This window comes from Adiantum capillus-veneris, chromosome 26 (assembly GCF_014529385.1).
Source record: "Adiantum capillus-veneris isolate H3 chromosome 26, ASM1452938v2, whole genome shotgun sequence".
NCBI classification, from domain to species: Eukaryota; Viridiplantae; Streptophyta; class Polypodiopsida; order Polypodiales; family Pteridaceae; genus Adiantum; species Adiantum capillus-veneris.
In genome coordinates, this window is record NC_140956.1 from 127,121,825 (window position 1) to 127,143,669 (window position 21,845).

Here is a 21,845-nt window from a genome sequence, read left to right on the forward strand (position 1 = left end):
GACAGCTAAATCTTTATGAGATCCAAAAATGTCTAAAGGCCAACATTGCAAGCAAGCAGAGCATAGTTTCAATTTTTATGCCCATCATTGTCTTTGTGGATTTATTTGTAAAGTTTGATGTGGAAGTCTCCAGAACGATGATGTCGGTTAAGTGCTTAAAAGGAAGATAAGCCATGAAAACAAGAAGGAAGAGAAGGATGAGTTAGACCTTGAACCAGTTTCATTATCTCCACTTACTTGAGAGAACTTCCACCATGGTTGACAAATTTCTTAGTCGCCCTTTTGGGGTAGGGTTGGAGGATGTCATGGATTATGGATTGGGCCTTGACATGTTGTTGTCATCACAGTTGAACTATGAAAAACATGCAGAGACAAATGCAAGGGCTTCCACAATTGCAACAAAAAATGAAAAATTATATTGGAAGCTACACGAGAGATGGAGCCAATGAAAGTTGTAAATTTACATCATACTCTCAAGGAAAGAATTTGTAATGTTTTCTCTTTACAAAATGCTCTCAAGTAGAGAGTATGTTAAGTACAACATGTACTACTGTTCTATTTACAAAATTTTGCTTCACAAAATACTTTTGGGGGTTTTGGGAGTCCTAGGACTCTTTGTTGTGCTAGATTCTAGTGTTTTTCTTGGGATCTTCCTTGGTGTTTTGGGATCTTCTTCTTTCTTCTTTTCCTCCTTAGGCTCTGTCTCTTTTTCCACTCCTCTTTGGTATGTGTGTGTGTGTTTTTTGGGGAACTTTCTAGGGGCAACATGCTTCTTTGCCTTATTTGGAACCTTCTTTGGAATCTTCTTGGGCTTCTCTTACTTTGGAACATCCTTGGGCTTCTCTTCCTCTGCCTTTTCTCTTTTGTGTAGATCCTCCTTGACCTCTGTGGTGCATGGCATCTTCCTTTGGCTTCTTTGTCCCTTTGGGGGCTTGGATGTTGCTATGAATAGTGGTATCTAGACACTAACCATATACCTAATCAACTTTTCCCTTACCCACCAAACATAGTTGTTGGTGTAGCAATTCCTATTGATATAGCAAAGAAATATTAGTGTGTTAGCTCTCAAAAAACTTTCAAGTAACAACTTACCTTACTAGCAGTAGCTTATCTTAATAGTCTTTTTTGGGTTGCAATAGGTGTAGTCACAACCACTAGCTCGGCATTTTTTATCACTCTCCATCAACATGAGAAAGCCTCCTCTTTTAAGGGTGGATACACAAATAGAAAGAAAAAAATAAATACACTATTTTAAGCTCAATTTACTTACAACCTAACAGCACCATATATTCATATTTAAATTTTGCATGTTATCCATGAGCTTTGTGATAGGAGGATATTGCTCAATTGCCTCTACCAGCCTTGAGGTAGCCCTATTTAGAAAGATCCAAAGCATTGCTAATAAATAATTGAAAGTGGGAGCACTATCTAAAGTATTGGACAATTATACCTATAGCCTAGCCATTCCATGGTGGCCCTCACTAGAGTTTTATATGAAACATATCTTACTAGTGATGCTATAAGACTCTAGTGAGAGCTGTGGCAAGACCATTGGACATTTTCAAAAGCCTCCAAGATGAAAATCTGAAAAGGAGCTAGGGTTGTAGTAGAAAAAAAATCTCATGATAGGGGTATAGAAGGAGTTTACAAGTTTCAAAATCTATATTGTCCATCCAGTTCCTTGTCTCATAATCAGTCCTCGCATAGTGAGAGATGGTTGAGTCAACCATGTCCACTTTGTAGTGGACATCTAACTTATAGTCATGCATCCATAATCTACAAAGAAATTCAAAGAACACTTATTCACTATGAACAATTGTTGGCGGATTGATTCAATGGTTGTTGAGATGTCGAGCTCTACACCTTGAGCTAGCATCCACTACGGGTCTTGGCCGCTTACGGCATTTACTCACTGGCGCGTTAGGTGACCGACACTGAGGATCTCTGCCAGTGATTCTACAGCTGGACTACACTTATAGTGCCAGCCTAGTACGCTTCTAGTGAGTTCACACTTAGTGACCGCATGTACATATGTGCTACTTTTCAGCTTTAGCACTTAGTCATTTTGTACTCTCTTTCCTGTAAAGAAGAAGAAGCTTTCCATCTCTGTGTGCTTTGTGCTTGTCTTGTGTAGCTCTCTTGCATCCTCATTCTTTACATGGTATCAGAGCCTGGTGCAGGCAAGAGAGGCTAAGAGAGCAAGAGCATCACAATCCCTTCGTTCGCAATCCACGACCAGATGCCGAAGGCGCCTCGCGCAGCGAAAAAAATTTTAGGGGTTTTTCGCACAAGTTTCTGAACAGGTCTCCAAAAGTGCAGTATACAGAGATTTACTGTACAAGTACAGTGGTTGTGAAACGCTTGATTGTGGACACTCGTTGAGTGTAGAAAGCGTTACAGGAACCACGATAGCAGGTTCAACAGATTTGCAGGTTTTTGCAGATTGCAGCTATTTTGTCTTAGTGCTTCAAGATGTCTGACGGTTTCAGTCAGATTGTTACTGAGAAGCTTGAGAAAAATAACTACCCTGCATGGAAGTTCGTAATAACAAATTTCCTAAAAGGAAAAGGTTATTGGGACTATGTAGAAGGAGACAATGAAAAGGAACCAGAGATTCCCGAGGCAAATGCTACAGCAGAACAAAGGAAAGCTTTGAGGGACTGGCAACAAGGCCAGAGCAAAGTGATGTATTGGCTGTCTATGAGCATCACAGATGGAATGATGGGCTATCTACAGGATGCTGAAACCCCCGCCATTGCATGGAGAAACTTAGGCAGAGTGTTCGAGGTGAACACCAAGGCCAGGAAGCTTCAACTAAAGTCGGAGCTAAATCAGGTTAAGAGGAACAACCTCTCAATCAATGATTATGCCTTGAAGATCAAGAGTATCATTGAGGCTCTTGGATCTATTAAAGTCTCAGTGGAAGACGATGACATTGTCCGTGCATGCTTGGATGGTCTAGGAGATGAGTATGTACATTTTAGGTCTTCCATGAATACAAGAGACGACATCCCCGTGTTCCAAGATTTGATTTCTAGGAGGTAGAGGTAGAGGTAGAGGTCGTGGTCGAGGCCCAAGGGGTTGCAGGGGCCAATTTCTAGAAGGTCAATCAAATCAAAACAATAGAGGTGGCAGGGGAAACCAGTCTCAAGGCAGGGGGAGTCAAAGAGGTCGTGGTGCAGGATCAAGCAGGCAGCAACATACTCCAGATAGTAGAGAATGTTGGACTTGTGGTGAAAGAGGTCACATGTCACGTGACTGTCCAAAGGGAAAAGCAAGTAGAAAGAGAGAATAGGGCAACTATGCATCTACTAGCAGAGATGCAGATGACAGCAAAAACGAGCGCATGTTTGTTATGCAGCATGTAATGAATACAATGACTGCAGAGAATTCCACCCAAGATGATGTTTGGTATGTGGATTCAGGTGCCTCTAATCACATGACGTCTCGTGGAGAGTGGTTTAGAGATATGCGCAAACCAGATGTGTCAGGCTATGTGCAGACAGGAGATGATACAGCTCACCCCATTGCTCATGTAGGGGACATACCTCTAAATACGAAGAGTGGGAAATCAAAGTACTTAGCAGATGTACTTCATGTCCCAAACATTACAAAGAATCTTGTTTCTGTTGGACAAATGGTTGAGCAGGGTTTGCAGGTTCGCTTCAATCCAAATGGCTGTTATGTAGAAGATTTCCAGAATGGCTGTAAGCTGATCACAGAGGGCAAATGTGTGGGCAGAATGTTTACGCTGAATGTAGACATGCCTGAGGTAAAAGCTGCATTATTTGCACAGGGCACAGGTGTTGTGGCTGATGTTGACATTTGGCACAAACGCATTGGCCATGTCAATGAGCAGAGATTGCGTAGCATGCAATCAAAACAGATTGTAAAAGGTTTGCCCAAATTCAAGGTGGATGGTATGCATAAAGTGTGTGCAGCATGCCAGTTTGGAAAACAGTCAAAGGGCTCATTTCCACATGAGCGCAATGTATGTAAAAGGCCACTTGAGGTGGTGCACACAGATGTTTGGGGTCCAACCGATACTGCAAGTATACATGGTTGCAGGTATTATGTCTCTTTCATTGATGACCATACAAGGAAAGTATGGGTCTACTTCATGCGTAACAAAAGTGAAGTGTTTGGTCACTTTCAAGACTTCAAAGTCATGATTGAGAAGGAGACAGATATGCAAATCAAGACATTGAGGTCAGATGGAGGGGGAGAGTACTTCTCCAATGATTTTTCAGATTTTCTGCGAATGCATGGTATACACAGGCAGTTTACATGCAGATATACTCCACAGCAGAATGGGGTCGCAGAAAGGAAAAACAGGCACATTGCAGAGGTTGCACGTGCATTGATGAATGAGAAGAACATGCCTCATCATTTCTGGGCTGAAGCTGTAAATACAGCTGTGTACATTATGAACAGGACACCTACAGCTGCGGTGCATGATGTAACACCTGAGGAAAAGTTTACAGGTACAAAGCCTGATTTGGCACACTTGAAAGTGTTTGGCTGCATAGCTTACGTGCATGTACCAGATGAGTTGCGTAGGAAATTGGATCCTAAAGCAGAGAAATGTATTCTTGTGGGATATTCCCTTGAACAAAAGGGGTACAGGTGCTACAATCCTACTACACGAGAATTACGAGTGAGCAGAGATGTAGTCTTTGATGAGATGAGCAGCTGGTACAGTAATGCACATGGCACTATTGGGGCTGATGTAAAAGGTGATGTGGTTGTACAAAATGTGAGGCCACAGTCACAGGTTTTGAGTGGACCACAAGAGTCCTCTTCTCGTGGCTCTGTTGAGAAACCATGGAATGGTAGACTACGTACGCAGGTTACTCCACCAACAGGTACAGGGAATGTATCACGAAAAGGAAAGGAAAAGGTTGATGAACCTCCCTTTATGGTTGATGCATCATCAGGTTTTTCACATGTAGACATGGATTCAGATGGTTCTGAACAAAGTCTTGATGAGGAATTTGGAATTCCGGCTGTCAGGACACCTGGTGTAAGGAAAGTACAAGAAGATGCTAGAGGGCAAAGGAGTGACCAAGGACCGCGCAGATCTAATAGAGTCAGAAATCCAGTTCAGAAATTGACTTATGATGGGTATCTAGCGCATCACCAAGCCTACATGGCTAAGGTGATACAGGATGTGGAGCCCACATGTTTTGAGGATGCAGTTGGAAATGTGCATTGGGATGATGCAATGAATGAAGAGATGGCTGCATTGGAAGCAAATGACACATGGGAGTTGGTGCCATTGCCAAGTGGCAAGAAAGCTATTGGCTGTAAATGGGTGTATAAAACCAAGCATAAGGCTGATGGTAACATTGAGCGTCACAAGGCAAGGCTGGTCGCAAAGGGTTATGCACAGACGTATGGCATAGACTATGAGGAGACCTTTGCTCCAATGGCAAAGATGACGACTGTGAGAGCTGTCATAGCAGTGGCTGCATCTAGAGGATGGATTATGCATCAAATGGATGTAAAGAATGCCTTCTTGAATGGTGAGTTGCAAGAGGAAGTGTATATGGATCAGCCACCTGGTTATGTCGATCCAGGTTACCCAGATTATGTATGCAGACTTCTCAAAGCTTTGTATGGGTTGAAGCAGGGCTCTAGAGCATGGTATGACAGGATTGCCAAGTATCTTGTCAGTATTGGTTTTAGGAGAGCTCATGCTGATCATTCACTCTATGTACCTGAGAGTGATGTGGGGATTGTGGTCATTACCATATATGTAGATGACCTTATTATTGTTGGTGACAATGCTATGGAGATTGACCATGTGAAGGGTCTTCTCAAAGAGGAGTTTGAAATGAAAGATTTGGGCGAGTTGCGCTACTTTCTTGGCATTGAGGTGATCAGGACTCCAGAGGGTGTATGGCTGTCACAGAGACAATATGCTTTGGACATGTTGTCAAAGTATGGTATGGCTGATTGTAAGCCGATTTCCATTCCCTTGGATGTGAATGCAAAGCTGAGTGCAGAGAAGGGTGATGTTGTTGAGGATGTCAATATGTACAGGAAGATGGTGGGTAGTCTAATCTACTTGACTATCACAAGGCCAGACTTGAGCTACACAGTAGGCTTGGAGAGTCAGTTCATGCAGCTTCCGAGGAAGCCACATTTGGATGGAGTACGACGCACACTTAGGTATGTGCAAGGGACTCTTGACTACGCATTGTTCTATACAACAGATGCACCATTAGCATTGTATGGGTATACAGATGCAGATTGGGCAGGTAGCATTGTTGATAGGAGATCTATGAGTGGCTTCATGTTCTCTTTTGGGAGTGCTGCTGTTACTTGGAGCAGCAAAAAGCAGCCTACGGTTGCTTTATCGAGCACAGAGGCCGAGTACAGAGGTGCAGCAGTTGCGGCGTGCGAGGTAGCTTGGCTACGCACATTACTTGAGGACTTGGGAGTGCAGGTGGACCAGCAGATTGTCATTCATTGTGACAACCTCAGCAGCATGCAGTTGCCTAGGAACCCAGTGTTCCATGCTAGGACCAAACACATAGAGGTCCATTACCACTACGTTCGAGAGCGAGTGTTGGCGGGCGACATCGACTTGGTCTACGTCAGCACAGAGGAGCAGATAGCGGATATCTTTACCAAGGCCCTCGAAGCTGAGAAGCTTCGACGTTTCCGGACTATGCTTGGACTTTGCGACATGCAGAGCTCGAGGGGGAGTGTTGAGATGTCGAGCTCTACACCTTGAGCTGGCATCCACTACGGGTCTTGGCCGCTTACGGCATTTACTCACTGGCGCGTTAGGTGACCGACACGGAGGATCTCTGCCAGTGATTCTACAGCTGGACTACACTTATAGTGCCAGCCTAGTACGCTTCTAGTGAGTTCACACTTAGTGACCGCATGTACATATGTGCTACTTTTCAGCTTTAGCACTTAGTCATTTTGTACTCTCTTTCCTGTAAAGAAGAAGAAGCTTTCCATCTCTGTGTGCTTTGTGCTTGTCTTGTGTAGCTCTCTTGCATCCTCATTCTTTACAATGGTGTCGGGGGATTAAGGGTTCAAAGGCAAGCGGGGTCAGCCCCGGGTTACTAGCTGTGGAAAAATAGAGGAGAAGAAGAAGCACCACACCGTATAATAGACTAATATTTGCTATAACATTAAATACAATAAGAAAATAAACAGATTTGCTAACATGAACAAGATAAGATGCATGTTTTTCCAAGCGGCACCACTAATGGCACCATAATGTGAATTGGGTGTAGAATAAGGAGTTTAATCTCCCTTACAACGGGTTGACCTGAATCAATATTGATAATAGAAAAACAATTCATGAAACTATGTAGAAGAAGTAGAAGTAGATGAAGAGCTTGTGGTGATCTCTATGGCGGTAAGGAAATTCCCTTCTCTCCGCCCGCTGTAATGGCCTTCAAAATCTCTCTTCCTCTTGTTCTTGTTGCTCTCCAAATCCCTCTGTGATTGCTTCTAGGAAAAAAACTTCTTGAACTAAAAAATTGAACTCCAGTCAGTACCGTGGCAACGTACTATTCTACCATGCCTCCCCTACCAAAGTTCAAGCGGAGCATCTCACCTATTGCGTTGAGGTGAATCTTCTTGTCTTTCCAGTTCCTTTTGTAACTTCATCAAACTCATCACACTCCTTAGAATATCTATGGTCTTCACTATCACACCACATGCATCAATCCCAATTTTTGCGTGGAAGCTGCTGCCTAGGCTCAGAAGTAGACCCCTTTGTAGCTAGTCCTTCAAATTTTTCAATTTTGAAATTGAAATTTAACTTTTGGATACCTTTCACCAGTTTGTCAAGAACTGGCTCCTCCACTTTGGGTATTGTTGAGGATGATTTCTCCTTATTTTCCTCTTCCACAACATCCATGACATTGGCCACAACCAGCTTGTCAACCCTTTTGTGTCCTTTCACGATCATATTCACCGCTTCAATGAGTATTTTCCAATCAGCCATTAATCCCACTTCATCTATTGAATCTTCCAGCAACTGTACCAAACTCTTTTGAAATCATGAATCAACAGCCTGAATAAACAATTCAACCTTTCAATAATTCATCAAACGATGCTCTGTCGAGGATAATTGGTCAAAATTCTTGTAGTAGCTCTCTTGCAGATAATTTTTTATTCTTCTTCTACACCCACTTCTTGAAGATCTATCTGGTCACCCTTTGCGAATCCTCAAGAAAATATTCCTCTTGCAGCGCCTTCTTGAATTCCTTCCAATTTGGTCCTTGAGTTGCATAGATCTCTTTAATTTGGCCTCTAAGTTTCGGCACTACAATTAGATGAAATCCTTCCACTACATTATGATCATCAATTCCATTGTCTTCTATTGATTGCTCGTAGGTATTGCAAAATTTAGAAATATTTTGGCCTTCAAACCACTACATTTTTATCTGTAACCTTCTATTCGGCTTTACAAATCTGCTCTTGCAGATTATACTATTGTTGGGCAGCCTGTTGTTGTTACATATACGCTGCAAACTATTTCATCTTCTGTTGCATGGCTGCTAAAATTCCACTTTTTCAAAATCTCTCTCTCGCCCCCCCCCCCCCCCCCCCCCCCCCTCCCCCCAAAAAAAAAGAAAAAACCTTTGTTCTCTCGTCCTCCTCCCTCCTCTCTCCCTCTTCTCTCCCTCCCTGCCACCTTCTCTCCTCCTCCTCCCCTCTCTCTCCCTTTCCCCCCCTGTCCCCTTCTCTCCTCCCATATTCCTCGTCGCTCTCCCCCATCTCTCTTTTCATCCTTTGCTTCCTCACACAACAAAAACTACCATGGTGCTCATGGAAATTATAAACCGTGTGCCTCAGCCACCACATACTCCACATACCAAAAGCATAAATGTTCTCTTGTCCACAATGTTTTCACCAAAGGCCGCACGTGAGGGTGAGCAGAGGTCATCCTAGGAACTTCGTAGGTCGTTGGTGAGACAAATGTTGACATTTGGGTGGATGGACATTTGTACCCTAAGAATCCTATAAGCTGCTTCCATCCATCCTTTAATAACCTTTTGACAGCTCTTCAATATCTTGGGAGGAGGGAAGCAAGCTTGTTAGGATATTGCAAGTAGTTATGTATGGGTACAGGTGCTCTTTTGCATTTGTGGATGCACGAATGTCAATCTCTTCAACTCAAAACTGTGTCATTACAAGAAAGTATTGCCTCTTTGGAGAGGGACGCTGAAACTCTCCAACAACAAATGCAAAAAAAGGATGTCCACATTATGAAGCTTGTCAACACCATCACATATTTGAAAGAAACACCCCTTGGTGCTATGGAACAATATACTTCTTACTTTTGGTTGTGCTCTTCTTATCATAGACTCTAAAGTCTAAGATCTTGCCTCTACATTTTTTTATAGTGCTTGGCACAAAGGTTTCTTTTGTGCTAAAACTCAATGAGTATTAAATAGCAAAGGTTGAAGGTTAGAGAGGTTAAGTGCCACCACTTTTCCTCTAAAACAACCTTCTTTGTTACATCTTGCAGGTAGGTGCTTCAAATCCATGCTTATTAGAGGTGGGTAATCTCATCATAATTTATATTTTAGGATTGTTTATTCACAATTGGATGGAAATAATTACAAATTTCTACAGTATATACTTAACAAGTGTCTTACTATATATATTGAAAATGTTGAATTCATACATGTTTTTGTTTAAAGAACAAGTCTCTAACGCGTCATGGTACAAGGTGACCTCTTGCTACGCTAGTTGAGTGGTGGTGTTTGCAATAATGGCTCAAGGAACTGGCATAACATGAATCTTTTATGGTGGCATAAAGCTCTCCTCAAGAAATGTGGCTCCCACTACACCAAGAATCATTATGCTAACATGGAGAGATCCCTAGTAGGACAATACAATAGCTTTCCAGCAAGACACCCTTTCCTAACATGAGGGCACCCCCACCAAAGATATTTTTATGTGATAGGTCACCCCATGAGCATACCATGTACTAGAATGGGTGCAGGAACTATGACAACACTACCCCTTGGAAGTTGTTTATGAATGTATGTTTATCAAAGTGAATGAGAAGAAATTTAGACTTTTGTGTTTGTTGATGTGTAAGAGCACTCTACGTCTACCATATTTTGAGATTGTTTGATAAGTTAAATAATATTTGTAGTCATTTAAAGTGTAAATTGGTTTTTTTTGGTAAGATTTTACATGAGAAGACATGATAAAGTAAAAGAGATCTTTAAGGAATAAACCTCGGTGAGATTCCTACTATGCACTTGTGACACCATATCTCTCCTTGAACCCTTTGATTTCTACGTTGTGAGGAGTCCAAGGGGGACCTATTTTCAAATTTTTAGCAATAACTTTTATTTGAAGGAAATTTTTGTTGTTTTGAAGTTTGTACACAGTCTAACAGTTCATTTTGATTTTTTTTCTTCAGTTTCAAATTTTGACCGAGGGCACTTCTTGGAAGCCACTTTTGAAGGTGTTAGGGTAAGATTTTGGGAAAGTTTTGTATCTAGGAAATACAACCCTTAACACAATGAAAAACATTGGTTTATTGAGTATTTTCAGATTTCATGGTTTTAATGCTCGTTGGAGCCTGTAGATTAAGGAAAAAGTAAGAAATGTCTGTTTTACATCATTTTTTAAAAAATTGCCAACTTGTAGGTTGATTTTTGGAGAGGAATCTCAAATCTCGAGCGAGATTTTATGAGAAATCCCTAAAACAAGCAAGATTAGCCAAAGCACTCTATACAAATGACCAAACAATTTTGACAGAAAAAACCATTGAACAAGGGTTTGATAGAATGTTTCCTTTGATGGGCTAGAACAATTGCAACCCATACAATGGCTTGTTGATATTCCTCTTCTTCGAACTAGTTTCCCTCAGATATTGGAAGCTCATTTCTACCACCATTGATCCTTGCTTGGAATAGTGGCACCATGATTCCAGTCGATATAAATCTCCTATTCCTACCTCCCTACATGTAGGACCACAAGACTTATGCTAAAAGAGTAAGGTTATTGCCACTCGAACAAATCTCATGAATAAGGAGAGTTTGAAGCTTGAGCTTCTCTTCATTTTTTCTTCTTCTTCTTCTCCTCTCTCTTGTTCTAACTCAAGTTATTGTGGGCTGATGTACGATAACATACTATGCATTTTAAGTTACTCTAGAGAAAACGGTGGAAACTTGAAAACAACTCTATTACTGCAATGAGGCTATTCTTTTGAGAAAATCCACATCATGGTATATAGTAAAGTTTGGATCCCACCATCATAGGTAGCCTTTCATCGGGAAGGGGGGGGGGGGGGGGGGGGGGGGGGGGGTGGTGTTGCCAAAGGTAGTGGCAACAAATGTGTTAAGGGAGGTGGTAATGGTGGGGGATTATAAAGAGTGCTTTCATAGAGGAGTACGCAAGGTTGATAAAGCTATGAAAAATCTTCTTATGGAAATTTTGTCCACATGCTAGTTCTCTTTCACCTACCCATATCGATAGAAACCTACGTTTAGTGTAATTCCACCTACAAATTTTGAGATTTATCTTCAAAATTCAAAGTAGAAGGTGAATAAACCTACAAACATCTCTTAAATTTTCCATGTTTATATGAGAACAGCTCAAAGTTCCTAGACTACTTAGGGTTCCGAGTCTGTTGAATTGTCTGTCATGCCTCGATCTAGATTACTCACCCAACGTGTGATGCCCCTATGCTAAATACACTTCTTAGAGCCATGGTGTATGATTGTCATTGTACTCCTTTGAAATGATTTTCCTAATGCGGCTTAGCCCTCCGTTTTGTTTGTACTCTATCTATTGTTTGGGAGTTGTACGTCCATCAAAGCCTCATAGCAATTCAAATGGATGGTGGTCTAGCATTGCATTTATCCTCTTGCAGAATGATGTGGCCCAAGTCTTGGTCCTTAGCACCCCATAAGGTAACCCCCTCTAAGGGGTAACTAAGAGGTTGGTTGTGCTATAGCAAACAACATTGTGCCAAGTTGAGACAAATGTGTTGGCTAGGAAAGCTAAATTTCAAGGTCCCTAATCATTGACAAATTTGGTTTTGAAGGAATAGGAAACTCACAATAGATGAGGAAAGAAGGTCCTCAAGTTTAACTGTCATCATTTTCAACAACTATATATTATAAACAAAACCCTTCAAAAAATCTCTTTGAAAGAGACGCAAACTCTTTCACATATAGGCACGGACCAATGCTCAAAAAAAACTTTGTTCTGAAAACTTAGCAAACCTATCTATGAGAATTTTTGTGGTAAACTGACTAAATTTTAAGGTTTTTACACCAAATGACGCTAAATTCTCTAAATTTCAAATTTAAAATCTAGAGGTTAATCTCAAAATTTATAGGTGATTACACCAAAACTTGGTGTTTTTTTCAACCCCTCCCCTTTTCTTTTTCTCTCCTTGCTCCCTCTTAATCTCGTTAAAAAAAAAGGTCTCTAAAAGAGCCCGGCCAGCATGGACTTTGTTTTTTAAGATATTGAGAGAGATGGAGGAGAGAGAGAGAGAGAGAGAGAGAGAGAGAGAGAGAGAGAGAGAGAGAGAGAGAGAGAGAGAGAGAGAGAGAGAGAGAGAGAGAGAGAGAGAGAGAGAGAGAGAGAGAGAGAGAGAGAGAGAGAGGGGACTGTATATGGGCGAGGGAGGAGGCTCAGGAGGTGGAGATTGTGCATGCTGTAGGATCAACATATCTGTGTTGATGTGCATCACGCGACCTTGTACTTTGTCACAGGTAGAGATTTTGCATGTTGACGTAGCCCGACCTAATCTCTTGTCACACCATCCTTTTTGGTGTTGCGGTTGAGTAGGTTTTTCCCAACCCAATTAAGCATCCAGTGTGAAGAATCGTGGTGGTTGTTGGACTAAGCAAGGCAGGGGAGAGAGAGCATGTACTCTTGTGAGGCAAGAGTTCAAAACTTCTATTGGGGACGGGTAGAGGCAACTAAAGGAGACCTCTAGAGAGGCGCATCTGCTAAATGGCACTTCTCTCTCTCCTTGTTGGCTAAATCTTTAAGGTCTCTTGGGATAGTTGTTTACAACATTAAAAATATATTCTTCTTCTTCTTTTTCCCTTTGGAAACAACATAAAAGACATAGTAACAGTCTCGGCAACAATAACCAATAGTTAAAGAAAGAGATGGGGGAAAATTGAAAAATGAGAACTCTTTTAGCCTTGCAATAGTCACGCTTTCAAGAGTAAAGCAATAACTCTATCTCATTAAACTCAAATGTCCAAGGTTTCTATCTGAGTACTATTGAGTCGCACCTCTTAGCTAAGTCTTGCTATGCGGCCCACGTGTCTTGAACTTCTTGGTGGCCTTAGGGGTAGCTGTAAGGATGGCTGGTGCTGCTTCAGTACTCAATCACTGTCCAAGCGCTCTTCCCACCTAGCACTTTTTCTCTCCTTGATAGATTTTTCCTTAGCTCTACGGGTTTCAAATTGATTAGACAATGTCTTCTCATGAACCTTCTCAGCTTTAGACTTGTGAATACTCTTGAGCACACGCTTATTTTTGAACAAGTTACCGTTGACCTTCATAGCATATCATGGTACATATGCTTGTTAATCTTCTTAGCCTCCTGGTACTTTATCAGAAACAGGCAAAGCACTCACATCTGCCTCAACCAGAGAACTTTAGAGGGTAGCGTGGCCTCACTAGTACCCTGCCTCTTACCATATCCTGAATGACGGACTTTCCTTTTAGCCTCCAAAGCACGCTTTGCTATTGCTCACGAGTGTATCTTAGTTTGTTTTTGAATCACAAAGTCATCCTTGACCAGCTTTTTGATATTTGGCCATGAATTGGCTATAGAGATTTTGTTGACCTCATTGGGATCGAGCCAGACCTTGCACTTCCCACACTTCAGCACACTAGCCACGAGGCGCTTCTGTAGCTTGAAGGACACCATGGTCACCCACTCTCTCAAAAGCTTGAGGAACACCATGGTCGCCCGCTCTCACAAAAACCTAATGGGACAAAGGTCTTCTTCTTCTTCTCCTTCTTCCTCTCTCTCTCTCTCTCTCTCTCTCTCTCAAACTCCTACATACTAGTAGTTTTCAAGTACTATTTGCCCAGAATCTCCAGAAATGCTTTTATTTGATCCCTTGCCTTGTTATAGGAGTAAATCTCTATTGTCAAGTCCCTCGCAAGCCTTGAACCTGCATTAGCCACCTTAAAGAACGTGAGAGTTGCTCTAGCCAACCCATGCGGCCAGTCCTAAGAGGAAGCCTTAACATTGATAGCCGTTTTTCGGCTCTCTGTAATTTCCATAGCGAGTTACCTCACCCTATCAAATCACTCAAACACTGTGGTTACCCTCACCCTTTCACTGTATATAGGTGTGTGTAAGTTAGGGGACTTTTCTCATATCTTCTTAAAAACCCTCAATTAGCTAGTCACTGGGCTAGTTGAGCCAAAAAAATAAAAAATTATAAGTATATTATGGCCCATTTGTGTGTAAATATTTCATTGTATATAGCGACTAAATAAAAAGATTTTTCATAATTATTTTGGTATTTATTTAAATATTTCTACCTATGGTGTGTTATTTATGCTATGTACATTGACTCACCATTACCATATTTTTTCTTATCATTTTGAATACTCTTTATTCCATATAAAAATAATTTCATGCAAGATTCTCTTATTTTTGGTGTAACTCCATCCCAACAAAAATCCAAAAAAACTAGTTCTATTTATATGTATATTTTTTCACTATTGTGATTTTTTCCTTCCTACATCTATTCTCTATTACTCTCATAAATTAGACCACAAAAAATATTCATCTTTTTATGGTAGACTTATAATGAGAGAGATTTATTTTGACCCCTTTATATTTTTTCCACCTATATTATTTATATTTGACATGTACATATTTTTTTTAGACCCCTCAATATTTGATTTTCTTAGTTGTACTATTCACTTATATCATGATCTCAACAATATCTTCAATTATAGACCTACCAAATAAGATCAAGGGTATGTGGCATGCATGCATGCACCATGGGGGGCTCACTCTTGGAGGTATTCAAAAGAATCATCCAAAGAAGGACCTCACAAGGACTTTGTGCAGTGGAAAAAAATAGTCGGTTTTGCTAAATTTTTAAAGATCACATGCTCTTTGAATTTGAAAAGGTGATACCAACAAAAGTTGTAGCTCGTGGGCTGAACTTTTACCTCAAATTTTTTCATATTTTTTTGAGCTACGAGCTGTGAGTTATAATTTTATTGGTGGACCCCAGTTTGCCCATGCTATGCAGCCACACTCCCTCTTCCACTTTATCATTTTCCTCTTTCACACACACTTCTCCACTCATCATCCCCACCTCTCTCACCACTCCTCTGTGCACCCTACTCACCTTCTTCTCAACCTTGAAGAATAAGAGAAACCATGGTGAACTCATGTCTCCTACACACACTTCCATTCCAAAATTGACCACCTAGTCTCATTTTTCCTCATCCATATTACCCATATCTATCAAAAAACCACAAAATTTAGTCTCTTCTCTTGAAAGACAGCATCATGTTGATTGATTTCTCATGTGCAATTACCTTGGCTCCCAAGGAAGGTCAAGAGTGGAGAAAAAACGTACCGTCAAAGCTAGTGGACCGTCAACAAGCGTCAAAATTGACCGTACTCAAGACACTTGGAGCATCAACATTGTAAGAAATCCATGTTTTCTTACCTATTAAGAGTTTTTTCTTCCTTATTTGTATCCTACATGGATACTCCCATTGTAAATATCCAATTGCATTTGTAAATCAATAAAAATACTAAGTCTACTAATTTACTAACACTAACCTACTATGAAAAGTCCTATCACCTCCACTTCTCTCCTCTCTCTCTTCTTCATCTATCCACACCAACTTCTTGATAATTCCAAGAAAAAGAAATTAGATAAGTGCTGAAAATCTAACCCAACCATGGTTAGAGGAGTAACCCTAGCCCTCAAAATTGCTATAAAAGGAGGGTGTAGCTAGCAAAAAAGGGGAGAGCCATAAGCAAGAGCACTATGCTATAGCTTGAGAAGCCAAGCTCAACCTCTCTAGAAGGAGCTCTTGAGTGGAAGCTCATTGTCTTATGCATATGCATGTGTTGTATTAGGGGTGATTAGCAAGGGAACTCTATGCCATTGTAAGAGAGAGAGAGTGATCATTCAATTGAGAGTAGGAAATCTATCATTTCTCCTACTAGTGTAAGCCCAACATTTGCTGAATCAAGGAGGGTGGATTTGGACTAAGCTTGGATACTTTGTCTCTCTTCCAACGTGAAGTAATGGACAACAATGATGTGTAAGTGTCTTGGTGCTTTTTTAAGTTCTTGATAGCTTGTCTCTGGGTGTTGTCATCAATTTAGCCATAAATCCCACATACTGTAAGAGGGCAACAGGGTGTAGAGGACTCCCCTGGCCTTAAGACAGTGATTGGGGTGGCTTTTCTTGTGATGTGTTGTGGTGTAATTTACTCAAGCTATGTTGAACAAGTACTAATCTCACTTTGATTGGTCATGACAAATTTGTAAGAAGGTATTAATGCAACAAGCACCCCCCCCCCCCCCCTTCTCCCTCTTTCTCACATATATAATTGTGTTTGCTTGATCACTCCTGATACTGAGGCGGTCCGGGGCGGGCAACAAGAAGAGCAATCTCTAGACACCCTTCAAGGCTCCCGTGCTGCTCAATGGGGCTGGGGCACAACACAACACAAAACAAAACAACAAACCCACAGCCAAATCCCAACTACACAAGGGGCACCACCTAGTTTAAGAGCGAACTAGGACGCAAAAGAGGACAATCGTTAGAGCAACCCACAAACAAGCAAGGAATTTACACTAACCCTAACACCAATGGAACACTCTCACACACTAAAACACGAGAGAGAGAGAGAGAGAGAGAGAGAGAGAGAGAGAGAGAGAGAGAGAGAGAGAGAGAGAGAGAGAGAGAGCGAGATGGTGTACAACTTAGCTTCAACTTTATATTTTGCACAAAAAGGAACTTAGAGCTTGCGGAATCAAGTGACAAGATTTGGTTATAGCATCACTAGCACATTGTCTTAGGGTTATGGGAGCCCTCTCACCATCCACCCTCTTACAATGGTAGCCAAACAATAGCCAATGAATCACAAGCAACAAAACAACAACCTTCGATGAAACAAGTCACCTTATGAAGCTGAATGAGTTTGCCAAGCCAAATTGAAGGAGAAGCGTGAGCCTTTGGACATGAATTGCACCCAAAACTACCAATTCATTGATGTTGGGGTAGATACAACAATGGTAGGAAGAATATCTTCTACTCGCACTCACTCAAACTAGCTCAAGCTTTTCTATGCACCAAGGTGATGGTGTATAGAAAGCTTACTCTCTCTTTACAACCAAGATAGAACTGGCGTGTGGTACGCTCAATCTAGTGTGCAATGGTATAGTGCTCTCTTTTACAAGGAGGAATGGGTTCTATTTATAGGTTTTAGAAGCCTTGATTAGGATTAAGCCTAATCAATTTTATTAGGAAAGATCAAGGATTATGAATTTTTATGAATTTCCAATGAGAATGGGGTCTCTCTTTTCTCTTGAGTCACATGGATGTGGGCTCAAGTAAGAGAATTATTGATGTGGTGAAAGGAGAGAAACTTCCATGGGAGTGAGTGAATTTGGTTTACTTGTGCGGTTGCCTACTCTATATGTTGATAGTGTGGGTGCATTTTTACAAGAGAAGTTAGTTGTTAGTGGTAATAATCACTAGAATTGTTAGTGATACATTTACAATGGGTAGGATGAGTTGATTTGATGAAGGAAGAGGGGTGAATTAAAAGAGAATCATTGAGATGGTGAAGCTTTGAAGAAGCTTGAACTCACCCTTGTGTAGATTGTGGAAAAAATGACCGCTGGTCTTCTTCTTCTTCTTCGCTTCTTTACGCCGCCGCCACGGTTGACCACCACGATGAAAAGAGGATTTGTTGATGAAAAATTCTCAATTTGCAGAATTTATCATGGTTAGGATGCTAAATTTTAGATATTTTTAGGAGAGGTAAATGAAATTGTAACATAGAAGCAATAGAGAGAGACATGGAGAGGGTGTATGTATGTAGAGGTTCATAAAAGAACTATAGGGATGAGAGAGAAGGGTAATGGTGAAGAGGGTGGGAGAAGCCATGGAGATTGCAGGTTTGAGTGAGGGAAGGAGAGGGAGGGATGTGTAAGAGTGAGTAGGTGTGTGAAAGGGTGAGAGAAGACTAAGGGCTACTTGTGAGAAAAGTGGGTAGACTAGGGTCCACTAAAAAAATCATAGCTCACCGCTGGTAGCTCCAAAAATCATGAAAAAATTTGAGATGATTATTCAGAGCGTGGGCTACATTGTCTCTTTTGACCACCACTCCAGATTTGGAGTGGAGATAGGTGCCAAAATTCTCACCAAAAAGCCTATTTTTTATGCCTGCAAAAGTCTTTTAGTGGTCCCCTCCTTTGTTGAATTCGTACAATGCATCCAAGAGTGAGCCCCTCCTTTGTCATATTATAATACAAAGCATCCAAGTTGCCCTTGACCCATGCATGGAGGAGGATTCTTGGTGAATAAAGAAATATATACATGGTGGGACTAGTGTATGGACTATTCATGGACTTTAGCTCAATGAGCACATGGTGTTAGAATAATGAGTAAAAATAATAATAAAAATATAGAGGAGTTATGGATATGGAAAGATATTGGAATCATATGATATGGTCCCTCCTTGAATTATTTTGGGTGAAAGAGGAAAAGGTATGCAAGTAAATAATATAATAAACGTAACCAATGAGTAGAAATCAATTTTTTGTTTTCACGAGGGTGAGGGTGAAAATGTGGGAGTGATTTGTATAAAGGAAAAATATGAGGTTAGAGTATGTACATATTGGCAAAAAATATAATTATGGTGTAAGAGGATGAAAGAAGGTGTACATAGGTTTAATAAAACACACACCTAAGTAGAAATATTTAAATAAAATACCAAAATAATTATAAAAAATCCCTATATTTAGGCCATATATACAATGAAATATTTACACACAAAGAGGCCATAATATACTTTTATTTTTTTATTATTTTTTATTTTTTTGGCTCAACTAGCCCAGTGACTAGCTAGCTGAGGGTTTTTAAGAAGATATGGGAAAAGCCCCCTAACTCACACATGCCTATGTACAATGAAATGGTAGGGATAGCCATAGCGTTTGGGTGAATTTGGTAGGGTGGAGTAACTTACTATGGCAATTATGGAGAGCCGAAAAACGGCTATCATTAGCCCTTCCACAGGATGATGGTATATTCATGTACCATCATAGAGCATCTTTTCCAAAGAGAGTGCTTCAGAGTCCTTCACGAGATATGAGACAGCGGCCTTTGGACAGATCTTTGGTAGATCCTTTGGTAGAAGGCGACTCAAATAGGGCTTCAAGAGATACCTGTTTACCTTCTTGGAGTGCTCTTTACCATTGAAGTCCGTAAGCTGATAGTAACTAGAATTGAAAGCCTTCTTGACTATGTATGGCCCTTGCCATCTAGTTTCAAACTTGGCATCAAAACGATTTTCAAGTCGATTGTCATACCTTAGCAGAAGCTCTCCTTCCTTGATGCCTTTGTCCTTCAGTTTCTTGTCGTGCGTTTCTTTCGCTTGTGTGGCTTTCCTGTTGTAGCACTCATATGCTGCTTCTCTTTTCCACTCAAGCTCCACTAACGTAAGAAGTCGATCCATCCATACTTCTTGATCATCTTGTGCTCCTTTGCCATGAAGTCGCATTGTTGGAATGTTGAGCTCAATAGGCTGCAAAGCCTCTTGACCATAGACCAAGTGAAATGGTGTGAACTTCGTGGCTTCCCTATATGTGGTTCGATATGCCCACAAGGCACCATCCAAGAAGTCATCCCATAATTTTGTCTTGTTTTGCACCATCTTTCTAATGATTCCTGCAATGACACCATTAGCCTTCTCCACCAAACCATTTGATTGTGGGTAGTATGGTGTGCTATGACGATGTAGAATGTGAAGCTCTTCACAAACTTCTGTGAACAAGCCCTTCCTAAACCCTGGACCATTATTAGAAACAATCTCCAAAGGTGTGCCAAATCTGTAACAAATATGATTGTACACAAACTTGCTAACTATCCTCTCATTCACTCTTGCCACACTTTGAGCTTCCACCCACCTAGTCATATAGTCTACAGCCACTAGAATGTAGAGTTTACCATTTTTTGTCCTAGGCAGAGGACCCATAGCATCAATGCCCCACTTTTCAAAGGGTCCATTTGCAAGAACTATTTGCCTCGGGCCATGCACCAACCTTCTATTTCCATTTATCTGACAATTGTGACAGCTTTTACACCAATGTTGAACGTCCACATGCAAGCTTGGCCAAACATACCCCGCAAGAAAAATCTTCTTCACAGTTGATTCTTGGGCAAAATGACCACCACATGCCTCTTCATGCAAACCTGTTAGAATGGCTGGAATTTCCTTGATAGTTGGTACTCTTCTGCACACTTGATCCTTCCCTTTTTGATAGAAGGAGCCTTCTAAGAAGAGATAGAAAGTTGCCTTCTTCATGAGTCTCCTCTTCTGAGCCTTCGTGAAGTCTTGTGGAAACTCACCCTCCAAAATGTAGCCAATAATGGGAGCCAATGACTCCAATCCCTGGTATCTCGGTTGCTTGACAGCTGCTGCCACCATGATGACCTGCACTTCTCTCTCAACACATGTAACTGCTTGTTGTGCAAGTAAATCGGCATCTTCATTTTGTTTCCTCGGAATATGATATAGTTGCACTTCTTCAAACTGATTAAACATCTTACGAATGGCATGAACTTTGGTCCTTAAGCTTTCATTCTTGCATGCCCAAATGCCTAAAATCTGTTTAACAATGAGAAGTGCATCTCCCTTTACCATGAGACGTTTTATCCCTTGGCCAATGCACATCTTCAAACCATGAAGTAGTGTGTCGTATTCTGCTTCATTGTTGCTAGTTGAACCTGGTAGATTGACCTTCTCTTTCATGACCACCTCTCCACTTGGGTTGAGCAACACTAGCCCTCCCCCTGCTTTCCCTGTGGCTCGTCAAAAAGCTCCATCAAAGAACAAGGTAAAAGCATTGGGAATACTTTTTGGTGGTGGCAATGGTAGGGTCGTTACTTGAGGCACCTTAATTTCCTTCTCATGTACCCTATAAGTGAGAATCCCTGCCAATTGTGCACGCACACTATCTTCTACCTTGAAAGAGTATTGGAACTCTTGCAACTCCATAATCCACTTTGAGATCCTAGTACTAAGATTCATTTGAGATGACACCCAAGGGAACAAATTTTCTGCAGTGAGAATTACAAAAGGTTTTGGTAGCAGGTAGGATCTAAACTTTCTCACCGCAAACATGAGAGAAAGCATCATGAGTTCTGCTTCTGTGTAGTCTCTCTCCAAAGCATTCATGACCCTACTAGCAAAGTAGATGGGTCGCATCCTTGTACTGTGGGGATCTTGTTGTAGCAACACAGCACCAATTGTTTCCCTTCCAACACTAGAGCGAACAAAGAATATGTACTCCCAACAAAGAGGCATGAATGTTGGTAGCTCTGACAAAATGACTTTAATGTTACAAAAATACTCTTCAAGCTCATCAGACCATGCAAATTCTACTTGTTGTGTCAACTTTTGCAAAGGATGAAGCAACTCCGAGGCTAAGTGAATGAAGCGTGACATATACTTCACCTTCTGAATGAAAGAGATGACCTCCTTAAGACTCTTCGGTGATGGGAGCTCAATAAGAGCCTTTGCCTTTGAAGGATCCAACTCAATGCCTTTATAGAAACCTTGTGACCAAGCAAGATCACTTCATC

General features: G+C 41.1%; 1 pseudogene; it reads right to left on the reverse strand.

Annotated features, from left to right (window-relative positions):
• Nucleotides 1-13,355: 13,355 nt before the first annotated feature.
• On the reverse strand, nucleotides 13,356-13,906 carry LOC147424177 (large ribosomal subunit protein eL19y pseudogene; annotated as a pseudogene).
• Between the last annotated feature and the right edge of the window lie 7,939 nt (nucleotides 13,907-21,845).